The 9493-nt window shown below is 44.0% G+C and overlaps 1 pseudogene; it reads right to left on the bottom strand.

Annotated features, from left to right (window-relative positions):
* Nucleotides 1–7233: 7233 nt before the first annotated feature.
* On the bottom strand, nucleotides 7234–8206 carry LOC124974239 (Y-box-binding protein 1-like; annotated as a pseudogene).
* Nucleotides 8207–9493: the final 1287 nt, after the last annotated feature.

Raw genomic sequence — 9493 nt, forward strand, 5'->3', positions numbered from 1 at the left:
GGGAATTAACATCATTTACTCTAGAAGACCATAAGAGTATGCAGGTCTTTGACACTCATAGAGGCTATGAATATCATACAGACTATCAAGAAAATAGATGCTAGGCAGGCCATTGAGGATACTCAATTTAGATTCTGTTTAATTTTTATTTATTTATTTATTTCAGTTATACATGACTGTAGGTTATGCTAGAAGTGCAATATACTGAGTACATAGTCTACTCAAGTCATAGAGAGTACATAGGAAGTAGAGGCTATGCATATCATGTAGGCTTTGAAATTCATAGATGATGCTCAGGCCACAGAAGCTAAGAACATCTTGAAGTCTGTACATTTTGTACACTAGCTAACTCATAGAAATTCTCCAGTAAAGGAGACAATTTAGGCCATAGAAATGACACAGGCCACAGAGAGTATTCTATTCATGAAGGATACCAGGTTCTAGAAGCAACCTAGATTATAGCAGCTATGCTGTTTGTATATGATGCTTAGGTTATAGAAGTCAATTAGGTCATAAAATTTACATGGGCCACTCAGGGTGCTTGGTTCATAGAGGCTGCAAAGAATATGGAGGCTAAGTATGTTATAATGGTACTGAAAGTACAGAAGTTAATTGCATAATTTAGGCTATGTGGCCATAGAGACTACACAGGATATAGAGACATGGGTCAAAGATTATATGTAGGATGCATGTGAATGCATAACATTCAGGACATTGAGGCTCTGTGGGCCATAGGCCATAACTGACTTTAGTGTCTATGCAGGACATAGGGGATTCACAGACTATGGAGTGTAATATAAATAAGGAGGATGTTTAGGCAATAAGGTAAGAAGGTTGTAGAAGATATTCAGTTCATAGAAAAATGCACCTTATGGGGGCTTCTGAAACCATAGAAACTAGGAAGGCAATAGGAGCTGCACTGGTCATTCAGGCCATCCAGGTCATAGAAGTTCCACAGGTCATAGTGACCATGCAAGTTCTAAAGGTTACTTAGAATGTAATGCTTACTCATGTCATAGACTGCAGGCCATAAAACTATTCTGTTCACAGGTACTATAGAGAATATCATAGTATCTAAAGTCTAGATACATTATAGGTTAAAGTGTTTACTCAGAACATAGAGACCACATAGGCCATAAAAGCCTATATAGGCAATACAGGCTATGGTGTTCAAAATGGCTACATTTCTCAATACTGCTTATATTTTAGAAGGTATGAAGGGAATTGAGGTTACTTATGCCATAAGTCCTAGGCAGATAATAGTAGCTACTCAGATGAGAGGCTACACATATTGTAAAGGCTACTGAAGTCAAAGAGACTATGGATATTTTAGAGAACACTTGGGTCATTGAATTTACAGAGGTTCACAGAAGATAGATTACTCTGGTGATGGAAACTAGTCAGGCTTTAGAGAATACTCAAGTCATAAATTTTAAAGGATTATACTAGTTAAAAGATAATAGGACAGAACACAGGACATGTACTTCATAGGAGATACTCATGCCATGTAGTTTTTACTGGTCATAGAGTATAAACAAGTCATAGATCTAGTAAGATCTTTTAGGCTTCTCAGTTTTTAAAGGTTACACAGGTCAAGCAGTCTCTGCAGTTTTTAGAGTCTAATGAGGTCATGTAAACTGTTCATACCATAGAGGCTACTCTGATAAGAGTAGAGTCTGAAGCCATACAGGATACTAAAGTCCTTTAGGCTACTCAGGCTATGTAGTTACATAGGTTATATAGGATTTTCAGGCAAAGAAGTTAAGCACATCTCTGAGGGTACACAGGTTACAGAGGCTATGAAGATCCAGAGGTTTTACTTTTATATAGATGCTACACAGTACTATGAGTCTTCATAAGTCCTAGAGTTTCCTCAGGCTACAGAAAGTATGCAGGACACTGAACTGACTGTGGTCATGTAGATTAATTTGGCCCTAAAAGCTGCTCACATCACAGAGGGTGCCCAGATCATATCAGCGATGCTTGTCACAGAGGTTATGGTAGTTCTAGTGAGCGCCCCTCACCGAATAGTGCTTAGTCTTCTCTTTTTCTGTTTTCTCATTTAACTAACCATTTCTTACTCATTTTATCTGGGTGATTTTGTGGAAGATCCATCACCTTAGAGTGTTTAGTCTTCTCTGTGTCCTGTTTTAGGTTCCCTAAGGTAATTCTTGCCCACCGTGCTCTGAGTCATGTGAGCAAATGCCCCTCACCTGGCATTGCTTAATCTTCTCTGGGTATTGTCCTTAATCTCCCTTCACAATCCATTGCTCAGTGTCATCTGAATCCTCTGGTGAAAACACCTTTCACACAGATGTTAATTTTTTTCTGAATATTGTGTTGGAGTGCCCCTTACCATCAAGTACTATGTCTCCTCTGTGTCCTCTGCATGAGCACCCCCATCCAGTAGTGCCCAGTATATTCTGGGACCTTACGGTGTGCACAACCTATCTAGCAGTGCTCAGTCACCTCTATGACATGTGCTGAGTTCCCATAACCTAACTTAACTCAGCCTCCTTTGCCTCCTATTTGTGATCATAGAGAGCCTAAAATTGCTCAATCTTTTCTGGTTTCTGTCTTAATTTCACCTGCCCCACAATTACTCATGATCTTTTGAATCCTGTGGGTGAGTGACCCTCTCCCAACATTGCCCATTATTATCTGTGCCCTGTACTTAATCTCCATTCCCAAACCATTAGTCAGGGTCCTCTGAGTCATGTGGGTGAGCACCACTTTCCCACCAGTGCTCAGTCCCCTGTGTGTATTATTGGAGGTTAGAGTTGAAGCAATAGTGTTCTGTCTCCACTGAGCCCTCAGCAACTTGTTTCTTTGAGTGACATATCTGGGAGTGTTCCATTCCTTCTAATGCACCATTTCAGACTTATATCTGTGTGTTAAGGCCAACACTTCTGGGAAATTTTAGAGAAATGTGGATACTTCCTGTTCCAAAAACCTCAACAGAACCTTTGTGCTCCCATGCAGACAGGCTCCTCTCCAATGCCTGAAAACCCAAGACAATTTTTAAGGATGTCAATGCCCATAGCACTGGGGACCTCATTCTACCATTAATCATTGACAATTTCCTCACCTTTTATCAAAGAACTGATGTCTTATGGGTGATGTAGTTCAGACAGGATTTCTGACATTTTCCTGAAGAGTGGAAGAAAGTATATTTAAGAATTTTCAGAATCTTCTCTGATATGTCACTAGCTGCTCCCTTTTGACAAGAGAGTAAACCTTGTAGGAAAGTTGAGTGAGGCAAATTTCACTCTGTAAATTGCAGTGATATGTGTCCATGGACAATTTCCTGTCAACGTGGAGGACTTCTCCAGACCTTTGAAAATGCTGCATTATCAAACCACCTCTAAACTACCTGAGACCATGGCCTGAGGGACTCCCTTGATAAGGTTCCAAAGGATGTGAGTTATCCTGATGAGCACAACTCTTCCAAAAGAAGTTTGTTTCTTCTGACTTCTTTGGTAAACAAAAGGTCATTTAACATTGTTCATGCTTCTCTGGGTCCTGTCCTAATTATCCCCTCACCCATCATTGCTGAGGGTGTTCTGGATTCTTTGGGTAGTGCCCCTCACCGCAGTGCTTCAACTCCACTGGGTTTTCTAGTTGATTGCACCTATCCTACATTGGTTAAGTCTTCTTTGATTAAGCTGCTAAATACACCGTATCTGTCTTTAATCAGTCTCATTTTGGTCCTGAGTGTGAGTGTCCCTCACTTAATAGTGCTCAGTCTTCTCTGTTACTTTATTCTAAGTTCCCTAAACATTTCTTTTTCATTCTCTGGGTCAGTGCATGAGTGCCCTCAACTAATACTGCTCAGTCTTTTTTCCATCTTGTTGTATCTTCCCTAAGGCAATTCTTGCTCAGACTTCACTGGGTCCTGTAGATGAACTTTCACCTGAAAGTGCTTAATATTCTCAGGGTCTGTGCTTAATCTCCCTTCACACAACATTGCTGTCATCTGAGTACTGTCATGAGTGCCCCTCCACACAGGTGCATATTTTCCCCTGAATATTGTTATGGAGTGCTTCCTACCCTCCAGTAAACTGTCCCCTCTATGTCATCTCAGTGATTGCACCTCATTCAATAGTGCTCAGTATTCTCCTGGACCTCTGGGTTAGCACCCCTCACCCAGCATTTCTCATTCGCTCTGGACCATGGACTCAGTTCCCCTAAATATCCTTTGTCAGCCTTATCTGGCTCCTGTGTTTGAGAATATATAGCCTAACAGTGCTCAACCTTCTCTGGTTTCTCTCTTAAACTCAAATCCCCCAACATTGCTCCGGGATTTCTGAGTCCTGTGGTGAGCACCCCTTGCACACAGTTCCTCATTTCCCTAAACACTCTTACCCAGCTCCTCCTACTTCAGTTCTTAATCTTCTCTTCATCATCTTGTTAGCACCTCCTTGACCACCTGAACTCAGGATCCTCTGGTTCCTCTTCATTTGTGCCACTCACCCACCAGTACTCAGTTTCCTCTGGGTCTGTGAGTGAGTGCCCTCAGCTAGCAGAGCTCAGGATCCTCCCTGACCTATGCGCAACCCAGTTGTTCTTCATTGCAGTTTTTTCTCAGTCACCTTCTGGTGTGTACCACACTCTATCTAGTGTTACCTCTTTTTGAAAATATTGTTAGGGACTTCTTCTTGCTCCCTGGACACACTTGATCTTTGTGGTTTAATGAGTCTCTCCTGTCTTGCCTGTCCCTGGTGGAGCTGGTTGGGGGATTGACTCTGGCCTCCTGTTTGAAATTCTGTGCTGCTTTCTTCACGTGTGGGGCAGTAGTGCTTCTGAACCTGTGGTGCACTTCATGGCCCATCTTGTGGTGGTTCATGGAGACAATGGACCCCTGGGCTGTCCTGTCACTTAGTGGATATATGTGAGTCTGCTGACAGGCTTTCTGCAGGGTGTCCTTCCTAGCTCTGCCAGGTCTGACTGTGCTGAGGTTCAGAAGGCCTGAAGCAGAGATTTCCTTCACCCACACCTGAGCCTCCCTCTGCACAGCTTGCCTTATTCCCAGAGCCCTCCCTGGCAAAAGCTTGAAGAAGGGTCTCTGTTCTCTCAGGCCCTCCTGTGGTTCTTCAAGGGCTCTGATTCAAGCTGATGAGAGCTGATGTCCTCCTTATGACCTACTTCCTCATTTTCCTGGACTCTTTCCCAGAGTGGGCAGCTGCTCCCAGCAGAATGTACTCAACATTCTGAGTGTGTGTTCTCCTTTCCTATGTTTATTTCCAGTGTTTTGGGGTCATTCCCATGTTGTACTCTGTACCCAGTGGGAGGAGCAGCACTGAGGAGAGCTACAGAAGCCCAGACCAAGCACGTGTGTTGGATAAAGTTGTGTTTTGACTGTATGGAGGCCTTTCTTAGGTTCTGAGCCTCTCCCTGTGCTGCTCCATGCCCCATAGTCCTACTGGAATTTCAGAGGCCCCCAGGTTCCCTCACCTTCACCTACCTGTGTTTGAGTGGATATCAATCACCAGGCTCTCTGCGAACAGTTATGAGCTTATTATTAACTTCTCTGGTGCAGAGGATGTGTGACCTGGGCTTCACTAATAATCTTAAGACACCATCTCTCCATGGTGGAGTCCAAGGATCAAGTGCTGATCATCACCTGTTTTTGGTTGGCTGCACTTCTGAGTCTATAGTTATCTGAGAGTGGCCATGGCACACCAGGACAAGGGCAGGATCATAGGAAGTATTCACTGTTCTCTATTCACAGAGACTTCCCCTGAACCATCAATGACTGATAGGTCAGTACAATTCTGTCAAGAATGGTGGTAGATATTTTCATTTATAAATAACATAAAACAAATCAAATAAATATTTGTTGCATTCAGCTCCTTTTTGAAGTAAAATTGTCTCTTCCTGGTGGGATGGCTACTAGATTGGGGTGCAGGAAGCATATTCTAGATACACTTTTCCACATTATTAACTTTTGCTCAATTACTGTATTAAATGGAGTTGATGCAACAATGAATGCATCAGCACACAGCAGGCAGTGGCTGCCAATTTCTGTGTTGTAGATTCCTCATGTGACCTGGGTTGGGCATGGCCAGGAAGAGAACTGAATACAGCAGTGTCATGTTGTTCTGTGAATGTGAGTCAGTTGAGTCCTGATTATGGATGATAGACAAACTGGGTGACTGTGGATGTGACTCAGATAAGTCCTGAGCAGGGGTGATAGAAAGACTGTGTGCAGTGATCCTCAGGTTGTAGGTTTGAGAACAGAAGCCTAGAGAAACTTCACTCACTTTCTCCCTCTGGAACTCAGAGTTGGCTCACAGAACCAAGAACTCAGCCCTGCTCATGGCCAGCTCTGGTTTCTGTGCACAAGTTTTCAGGCACACATGGCATATTGTGATGTGAAGCAGAAGTGAGTTGTTTTGGCTTAAGACTTGCTCTGTCAATATCCCAACTGTGGAGCCTCATCCAGCCACTGCATTTCCTGCTCCCCTCCAGGATCCACAGCTTCTGTCCTAACCAGGCTCCTCCTACCCTCTTTCCCCTCCCATTGCTCTACTCCTGTGGTATCCCTGGTGCTTCCTTCTTGAGAAACACAAATTCTGGCCAGAGTTGGGCTTTGGTTCTGATTGCCTCCTCTGGACCTGAAGTCAGAACTTTAGAATATCACACTTTTTTCCATGCTGAGCAATCCTCAGGGACTTCAGGATAAAGAGAATTCACTGAATACTGAGAGGGAAGGGACAGGTATTCACCCTTGTGAGTCCTGAGGACCAGCTCTGGCAACATAAATTTAAGCAGGGCCAGAAGGTTAGATGGCACCCTCCTCATGGGCAAAGGCCTTTCTTTTTTTTTTATTATTTAAGTCCTTTATTAACAGGTGCTTGCAGTTTGTTGACTTTTTTGAAAAAATCAAGTTGTAAACTTTTATTACAAATTAAAAATGAAGTTCTTAAAAATCTCAACTTGACCAGATATGAAACAATTTAAAAACCTTTAAAAGTGTATTGAGAAAAACCAGGCTTTTTTAAAAAACACGTTTGCCATTACCAAAAAAAGACACCTTTAGGTAAAAATAATAAAAACCCCATGCTGCATATATAATGCAGATAGTTCTAGTTATCTGGTTAAGGGGCAAAAAGCAAGCACTTAAGGTGTTCAGCTCCAATCTTTTCTTCATTTCTTATTGCTGGAATTTCATATTCACTTCTTCTTGTTGGATGTCTAAACCGGACGATGGTAGAGATGGTAAATCGGCATTTACTCAGCCCCGCCCTGCTCAGCCTCAGGAGCGGACGAATTCTTAACTGGTGGATCGGCTGCTTTTGTCTCTTTGCCATCTTGTGGTTTAGGGTTTTCTGGGCATCTGCGTTGGTAATTGAAGTTGCGGCAGTACCGACGTTGAGGTGGCTGCTGAACTTGGGTCTCATCTCCTTGATTTTCTTTATTCTCTTCATTGCCATCCTCTCTAGGCTGTCTTTGGCGCGGAGGGCCCTGCGGAATTGTGGTCTAAAACTCCGATACATATTATGTCTCACTGTTCTACCTTGTTCTCCTGCACCCTGGTTGTCAGCACCCTCCATCACTTCTCCCTGCTCAGGAGGGTTGGAATACTGTGGTCGACGCCCATAGGGTCTCCACATATAGTAAGGTGAGAACCTTCACATGCGGTAGGGCGGCATTGTTGGGCCTGGCCTTTGGGAGCACTCTCCGATCCCTCATTCTTTTCCCCACTCTCACTGTTCTGATAATTCTGCTGGTAATTGCGTGGAGGATCCCTAGGACGTGGGTAGCGTCTATAATGGTTACGGTCTGCTGCGTATTTACTGCCTTGAACTGGAACTCCACCAGGGCCTGTAACATTTGCTGCCTCTGCACCCTATTTTCCTTCAACATCATCAAACTCCACAGTCTCTCCATCTCCTACACTGGGAAGGTACTTCCTGGGGTTATTCTTCTTTATGGCAGTCTGGTGTACAAATACATCTTCCTTGGTGACATTCCTGTTGATGAAACCATATTCATTTCTTACATTGAACCATTTTACTGTTCCCAAAACCTTTGTTGCAATGACCTTCTTGTCCCCGCCAGCAGGCGCCGCCGATGTAAGGCCACCCGGGCCACCGCTCCCTGCGCCGCTTCCCGTGGTGCTGGGCTTGGTGTCCGCAGCGCTGAGGGTGAGGGTGCGGGTGGGGGGGGCGGGCAGCTGCTGGGTCTCGGCCTTGCTGTTCATGGTTGCGGTGATGGTTACTGGTGCCGGCTGTGGCAACTGCGGCTCCTCCCGGGTTGTGATGGTGGAGGTGGGGCTGCTCAGGGCTCTCTGGGGTCCGCTCTCTGCTCCTGCTACCGATCAAACACCCAAAGGCCTTTATTAAAACCAAAATACCAAATTCCAGTGAGGAGGAGTTGAAAGGGACAATTCCAAACATATATGTCCTAGGACCCAGTGGGAAGAAATTGGAAAGCTCATTGGAAATTGGTGAAGTACATGCCCCAGCCCCAATCTCACCATCCTGTGGTCACTGATACAGACACAGCAATCAGATGAAGCTCTGCCACTGGACCATGTTTACATTCCTGATAACCTGGACAATGGTAAACTTCCCAAATAAATGCCTTGTCCTCTCAAGACTTTGTTAGGCCTTATTATGGGAACAATTTCTTAGTTCTTCCACCTTCTGGTAAGAGATTGACTTCTTTCATCTTCATGATATTCATTGACATGTTTCAGATGCTGCAACATTTACTTTGTACTAATCTCATTTCATACTCATGTCTTTTTGTTCTTTTCTCTTAGAAGCACCCATCCCCAGATAACTTTACAATCTGCTCTTCCCCAATAAGACTTCTAAGTTGGACCCCTCGATTGGCCCAATTTTAAAAAGGGAACTCCAAACTGCTTGCCCCTCACTGCCCCTTTCAGCTTTGAAGCTGCCAGAATGATTGGTGCCCCTTTTCCTCACAGAAGAAAGGAGTTCCTAAAGTAAAAGGTGGGGGGGGGGGAATGAAGCCAGAATTAGGGACAGGCAGTTAGTGTAGAAATAGGGGAATTGATGAAATGAAGGCAATGAAAGACATCTGCCTCTGGAAGTTGGAATAGCTATTGTTAAGAATCATGTAAGCACAGTGCAACTGATGGTGCTAAGGCAACAATACAAGAGAATACCGACTCAAGAGGATGAATATGCATGACACATGAATGAGCATGATTCCTCATTATGAACAACTGAAGGGGGGAATGTTGAGAACAAGGTGACATCTGTACAGCCACGTTGTATGAACAAGGCATTTTGGGAACTGGCCCATAAAATCTCTACCCAGGGAAGGGTGCACAGGTACTACCCTTAAGAGCCAATACAGGACAAACAGGACTACTGGGCCCCCGGGTGTCACTGCCCATGGCAACAATTGCGCGGGTATTTATCGGAGGTGGACTGGAAATAAAATACTTCTATTCCTGTGCTGCTTCCTTGCTTTTTTGCTTATTCCCTAGCTTAGGAAAAAGAACTTGCTTGATTTT

The sequence above is a fragment of the Sciurus carolinensis genome, unplaced genomic scaffold (assembly GCF_902686445.1).
Source record: "Sciurus carolinensis unplaced genomic scaffold, mSciCar1.2, whole genome shotgun sequence".
Classification (NCBI taxonomy): domain Eukaryota; kingdom Metazoa; phylum Chordata; class Mammalia; order Rodentia; family Sciuridae; genus Sciurus; species Sciurus carolinensis.